At 41.4% G+C, this 7,182-nt stretch overlaps 2 protein-coding genes across 5 annotated transcripts in view; both read left to right on the forward strand.

Annotated features, from left to right (window-relative positions):
* The window catches only part of Dtnbp1 (dystrobrevin binding protein 1), a 130,127-nt gene that overhangs the window by 76,597 nt on the left and 46,348 nt on the right, over positions 1–7,182 (forward strand). The gene's annotated exons all lie outside the window — the stretch shown is intronic.
* LOC128104642 (proline-rich protein 36-like) overlaps positions 1,104–7,182 on the forward strand; it is a 32,527-nt gene continuing 26,448 nt past the window's right edge. The window contains exon 1 of the mRNA XM_052729577.1: positions 1,104–6,391. The gene's annotated coding sequence lies outside the window, so the exon portion shown is untranslated. The remainder of the gene's footprint in view (positions 6,392–7,182) is intronic.

Below are 7,182 nucleotides of genomic sequence, written 5' to 3' on the forward strand. Positions count from 1 at the left end.
GCTTTTCCTGGATCTGGGTGTTGCCTGCCAGTAAGCCTGTCACAGAAGCTGTGTCTAGGCCCCTAAGCCTGTCATGGCTGCTGTGTGGTCAAGATATTTTGGGGCCCCTTCACAGGTTACTATCCCATATATGAATTTGAAAAATTACTCTTAAGTCTATAAATGTATCACTGGAAAGGAACAGAAATTTAGGGTTGGAGGGTTGTGAAAGGTAGGTTGGGGATTTAGCTCAGTGGTAGAGCGCTTGCTAAGGCCCTGGGTTCAGTCCTCAGTTCCAGAAAATAAATAAATAAATAAATAAATAAATAAATAAATAAATAAATAAATAAATAAATAAATAACAATCATTTTTTAAAAAAAAGAAATTTAGGGTTGGATATTCCTGTCTCACTGTTTAATTCTTGACTTAACATGATTTTAATATATTACGTTTACCTTTTAACCTCCAGCTTAAGACCTTTGACAAAGCAACCACTAGTCTTTTTCACTGGAAAACATACCACCTAATACCCATAGCTTGTTGAATACTTAGAGGAGGCCAGTGGCCACTCCCCCAGATACCTGTTTCCATAAGTAGAACTGAATACTTAGCCAGGAAAAGTCAGCTCACAAAGCCGCCTCTGCTCTGTATGCACTACACGCTCAAATACTAGATAAAAACAGAACCTCGCTGTTAAGGACAATTGTAATCAATTAGGATTGCAACCCTTTGGAAAACTTAACATAGTTAATGAGCTTTTCAGTTTTGGCATAAATAGTATAGTCAAAAATTAGATTTGGGGAAAGGGGTTCTGTTGTGTCATACATGTGTATTTCTGCTGTGTTTTTTAAAATAAGACTGAAATTTTCATCCAGTGCAGTGTGGGTAGCTTACTCAAGAATTTTCAGTCAGACTATGCTTAATGAGTGTATGATTAAAACTGTAATTATGTTTTAAATTAAAATATTTGCATATATATTTTAATAGATTTCTTTATTAACTTCCTTTTAAAAATTAAATGACTAAAGTGGATCCAATTTTATAAGATATGCATTGTAATCTACTACTTAATATAAAATCTGTGTCAAAAATGTGGTCAGTAAGTTGAGAACATGTCAGGATTTAGGAGTTGTCATTATTCCAGTAAATGGTTATCATCAGGAGAGTTATGTGGAACGAGGCAGCCTGTTAAATGACTTTTGAGGCTTTGCCTGGGAAAACATTGGAGCAGATTGTACCAGAGCATTCAGAGAAATAGGAGGAAGCGTACAGCAACTTAAGGACCAAGAAACTCAGAAGGGGGAAAGAAGTGGTAATATTGATGGTAGCTTTACCATTAAAATGGAGAGATTGGGACAGCCCATATTATTAACAATGAATGAGGAGGTAACTGGTGATGTGGAAGAGCTGTTATGTGGAGGGATAATCTAGATTGCAGATTGGCGGGATTAAAGAAGTAATGGTTCATAAATGGAAAGAAATGAAAATGCAGCTTGAGTTAGGATCAGGGAAGCCAAGGGAGGAGGTGAGATCAGGATATGAAAGGAGTTGATTAGGGTAATAAAGAACATGACAAGAATGATAACTAGATAAGTCATCTTTGGAAAGGATCTAGGGACATCTCTTTCCCTAGATCTTACAGAAGGAAACAATAGCTGGATGGAATGGGGAGAGGTTCGGGGGAGAAGTCATTTAGGAGAATTACACATAAAGAAAAACAATCGGAATTTTCTGGGCCAGGCTTAACAAACAGAATAAAAAACAAATGTGTTTTGCTTAGTAGGAAGTTGAAATGAAAAGAGCATGTATAATTGTTGTATCTGCAAGGCCTAGTTTTCTTAGGTGACAATGTAAGTATGAATGAAACTTGGCCATGAAGTTTAGAATGAATATGGGAGGCCTGACCAGACTGTTGAATCTATAAGCCATGAGGAGGCACAATGTTACCTTGTGAGAAAAGCCACAAGACACGACAAAACTCATTATCAGAGCAGAGTTTTATTAGAAGGGAGAGGGCAGGGACCCAAGATAGCGTGACCAGGCCTGTGGAAGACAAATGCAGAGGGAGAGAGTGGGAAGGAGAAGGAAGAAGAGGAAGAGTGGGGAGGGGTCTGTGTCTGCTTCTTATGGATTCCCCTGCACATTCGCATATGAGCTATGCCACGCATGCGCAGATTGTGTGACCACGCTGCGCCCATTGTGCAGTCATGCAGACCCTTTGCTTGGTGGCTGGAATGCTAACACAGACCAGCAAAATAAGCGTGCAAGAAAATGTGGGGTAGGCGCCAAAAAGGGGAAGAAGTTCGTGGTCAAAACAGGTCTGTTTCATTTTGAGACTTTTAGAGATAGAGAAAGTCTCGGAATTGATGGTAGCTGAATGTGAATGAAAATAGAAGTCATCAAGTTGAAGAGATCGCCTGTCTTAGTGAGTTTTGTTGCTATGAAGAGACACCATGACCACAGCAATGTCTATAAAGGAAAGCCTTTTATTGAGGCTGGCCTACAGTTCAGTGGACCATTGTCATGGAGGGGAGCATGGTGGTGTGCAGGCAGACATGGTGCTGGAGAAGTAGCCGAGAGTTCTACATCCAGATCTGTAGGCAGCAGCAAGAAAAAGAGAGACTCTGGGCTTGGAATGAGCTTTTTTGAAATCTCAAAACCCACCCCCAGTGTCATGCTTCCTTCAACAAGGCCATACCTTCTAATCCTTTCAAATAATGCCACTCCCTGGTGACCAAACATTCAAACCTATGAGTCCATGGGGCACTGGAGACTTGCTTTGGTAGAAGTTGGGGGGAGGTGGGGAATTCAGGTCCCAGAAAGGATGTGTGGAGTTGGAGTGGGTGAGGGGAGCCAGGGGAGGTGGAGGACAGGATCTGAGGATAAATCAGGATGGCTGCCAGTGCGTTTATTTGGAAAAAGACTGCACCTTTGATACTCTGTAGTCGCACATAGGGTTGAACTGGAGAAAAGGAGCATGTGAGCTGGGGTGTGGCTTGTGATCAGGGCTCAATACTGATCTTGTGATACTGACCTTGACAGTAGGCACCAGTCATATTTTAATGAAGGGCCACAAGTTCCTCTTGCTAGAGATAAGAAGAATGACTGCTTTAGCAAGCAGGAACTTTCCTCAAAAGAGGGGAGGAGACATCCTCAGGGCATAGAGACCTTTATCCAACTGCCTGACCCTGGGAAAATGACTTCTGAGAACCAGACAGTATGCTACAATGTCTTAGTTTTACTATATGGGCCTGTTCCCCTCATAACAAAAGGGAAGGTCCTGATGTCTTACTCTTTTCCCATTATACTGTACCATTCTGATTTCTCTGTATTTATGAACTGGACTCTTGCCCTTACTGGATCTGATTTGTAGGTAGTTCATCCTTGGGATCAAGTGTGTCTTAACTTTCCTGTTCTTGGTGTAATTAGGAGGGCACATTGAAATTCCTGTCTCTGTGGTGGCAGGAAGGTTTTTCTAAAGAATTTTTTCATCCTTTAGCTACGCCCAAACAAAATTTCCCAAAGGGAAAGGCATTAATAGTGAGAATCATTAAAAATGAAAGTTTAAAAGGTGCTGGAGAAGTGTGGTCTGCAATGTGGAAATGCTGGAACTTTGTGAAGCAGCAATGGTCGCCATGCAGTTCATGCCAGTGGGGACCATTCTCATCCAGACCACCACATCACCTCACTGGAGGCTTCAGAAATGTTAGAATTCTCACTTGTTGGGTGACTCTGACGTGTAGCTTGTGCATATACTGGCACACTTTGTATGTTTCAAATCAAATTAATGATAGTACATGTTAAGCTTGGCATAGCAGTTGATGGTTCAGTTTAGTTGTGCCAACATCTGAGACAACACTGTTTTAGCTGCCATTTGGTACTATTAGTTCACAAAGACTCAGGTTAGATGACATAACTAACCACCCTCAGTCCTAATGGAGCTAACAGACTGCCAGAGCATATAGGATATGAGAACTAAAACCTCCCCTGGTGGTGGGTGACTCCATTGTGCGTGAGCCAGTTCAGCTGAATTAATAAAACCAGGTTTAATTTGGGCAAAGCATCCCTGGGTGGTCTCAGGAAAGGGGAAACCACAAAACTGCTCCCAAGGAGGGGCCTTAAATACCCTCAGGGGGAGGAGCCAGGCTTGCCAGGCTTTCTTTGGGCAGTGTCTGGAATGGGAGGAGTGGATCTGAGCTCCAGCTGAACATCTGGGTGGGGCTTGGGATGGGGCCCCAATCTGGAGACTCCCAACAGGATATAAAGGCAAACATAATTAGAATATTATTTAGGAAGAGTGGGGATAAACACACTAAAATGGGGTAATAAACTGGAGGTAGGCAGTGTCACTCAGTCTGAATGATAAGTACCTGCAGGCCTTAAAGGATATAAGGACACTTCAGAAAGAGGAAAGAACACTTGCAAGAATACAGAGATTTTTTTTCAAGAATTGAAGCTACAGTTTTAATTTCTTGTTCGTTGAAAGAACTACAAATAATTTGTCATCACTGAAGCATATGATGTGTGGGATGAAGTGAGGGGTAGAGCTGGACACTTGGGGAGCAAGTGATACACAGACTTGTTTGTTGTGCACGGGGTTTAGACTTTTCCTTTGGACCAGTGGTCTCCACAAATGGGTGTGAGTACAAAACATTGGGCACAGGGAAGATGACTAGAATTCCTCTTTTTTTTTTCACGTGCGTGCATGCATGCGTGTGATTTGTCTCATGTTTTCCCCTCTTCCTGTCAGTCTTTTAAATGTTGATTTTGTGTGTTGTTTGTTTTTGAATCAATTTTTCATGTAATTGAGGCTGGCCTTGAGCTATGTAGCTTTGGATGACTTTGAGCTTCAGATCCTCTTGCCTCACTTCTAAGTGCTGGGATTACAGGTGTTTATACCATGCCAGGTTTCTGTGATGCTGAGGATCAAACCCAGGGCTTTGTGCATTCTAGGCAAGTACTCTATAAACTGAGCCACATTCTCAACTCCAATCTGTGTATTTGTAAATTTAAATATAGGAATTCATTTATATAATATATAAGTAATCATATGTAAAAGGTTTTTGTTGAAGATTTTTGTTTCTTAGGAGAGCCCATGCTCAAGAGAATATAGAGGTTCATTTGAGAGAAGCAAATTAGAGAGTTGAAGAACCTAAGGAGTTCCAGTTAGAATCACAGGATCAGATCTGCTTTATATTTTCTGGGATCTCTCAGGAGGGTAGAGTGGAGGGGATCAGGTCCAAGATGAGAGAGCTTAATTGAGTTGCATATACTGGCGTGTGCCTGTGATCCCATCTCCTTCAGAGACGGAGGGAGCCCATGAGAAGAGACTGGTCTGGGCAGCATAGCAAGAGCTGGTCTCACAGAGGAGAAAAGGGGAAGGAGAGAGAGGGCGGGGGCAGAGAGATATAACGGAAAGCTATTTAAAAGACTTGAATTGGGATGGAGAGATGCCTCAGCAGTTAGAAGAGCGTGCACTACTCTTATAGAGGACTTGAGTTAGGTTCCCAGCACCACATTTGGCAGGGATCTGAAGCCCCTGGCCTCTGCAGCCATCTGCATGCACACAAACACACAATTAACAAAACGAAGGCTAAGTGAGAAAGCGTGGGAGAGAGGGTTAGGTTAAAGGCAGATTCCTTTTTTATTTTTTAAAGAAAATATATTTGCTCAGAAAGGGGAAAGACGCTGATGAAAGAATAGAGTAGGAGTGGCCACCTGCAGGACAGCAGCAGACAGCAGTCTTGAGCAGGCACTGCTGTTGACTATGGTCACTGCCAGCAGTGTGCCGGTTGAAGACTTACTGTACTTTCCAATCCACTGGTTAGTGCTACTCAATTAGGGGAACCTTTCCTAGCGCTACATTTAAATGAGGTAGGGGAAATTTAAAGATTCCTATGTGTTATGAAGCAAGCATATCCTTTATTTTTATTTTCCCACTTTTAGACATTAACGTTTCTTGTGCTTTTTAGAGTGTTTCTAATGCATCTTTGATTTGCCTAGATGACAAATTTAGAAGGATTTAGTATATTTCCAGCTCACCCCACCCCCATTTTTAGGATCATTTGGTATGGTCCCAGATCAGTGCATACATCTTTGTATACCAAAGCCCACGAGAGCTTGCATTTTGCTTTATAGAGGCAGTAGATTCTGGTGTATGTCTGCTTAAGCCATCAGAAACATCGGGAGACTAACAGGCTCAATACATTTTCTTTGAAAGAAAAAAACTGAAAACAAAAACCGGGTTCTGGCTGCAGCCTCTCTTCCTTTGTTCTACATCTCAGAAGATGCACGGGAGGGGAGCTGCCTGGTAACTGGAGGTTCCTCTTGACCAGCTCCGCTTCAGCCTGTTTGTCCAGTTCTAAACCATGTCATCTCCAGGACCCAAGGAAAACAGTCAGAGGAGCCCCTGTAGGTGGAACTTTATTTCATGTTTTTCCTTAGGTGCTTTTCTTTAAAATTGTTATAACTGCATGATGAAGTATTATTAAAAAGCTGAAATTAAGTTTAACCTGATTTGAACCTGTAAACACTGTATTTTAGTGAGAGCTTTATTTTCTGTGTATTATCAATAAGTAATTACTGTTAAATTAATTCCAAGAATAAATGATTTCTGCATAGGGATCTAGGACATTTGCATATGTAATACACATCTTCTCATCCATCAGGTGAAATTTCCCAAACAGATGTTTTCATGAAGCAGCATTTATATTAAAAGCTAAAATGCCAGTACATTTTTTACGATTCTGCATCCTTGCTGCTAAGGTGTTCATTTTCGAAGCAGAAAGTAGCACAGTGAAGTATATGACCATATCTGGGGACAGGATAAAGTTAAAGTTCACCCCAGGCTACTCCATGGGTTCATCTAAGATGACTGACTCTAAGATGGGTTTTAAAAATGTCTTAATGAAGCCGGGTGTGGTGGCACATGCCTTTAATCTCAGCACTTTGGAGGCAGAGGCAGATGGATCTCTGTGAGTTTGAGGCCAGCCTGGTCTACAAAGTGAGTTCCAGCACAGCCAGGGCTGTTACACAGAGAAACCTTGTCTCGAAAAAACAAAAAAAAAAATGTCATAATGCTTCATACAGATTTAAAGCATATTATTTTTATAAGTTTACAGAACTTGAGTGTACTTCTTATCACCCTTTGGCTGAGGATATAGTTTTAAATGTGACATTTTCTGTATACATATAGAAGCATA

Source organism: Peromyscus californicus, unplaced genomic scaffold (genome assembly GCF_007827085.1).
Source record: "Peromyscus californicus insignis strain IS unplaced genomic scaffold, ASM782708v3 Scaffold_8__1_contigs__length_139910024, whole genome shotgun sequence".
Taxonomy (NCBI): Eukaryota; Metazoa; Chordata; class Mammalia; order Rodentia; family Cricetidae; genus Peromyscus; species Peromyscus californicus.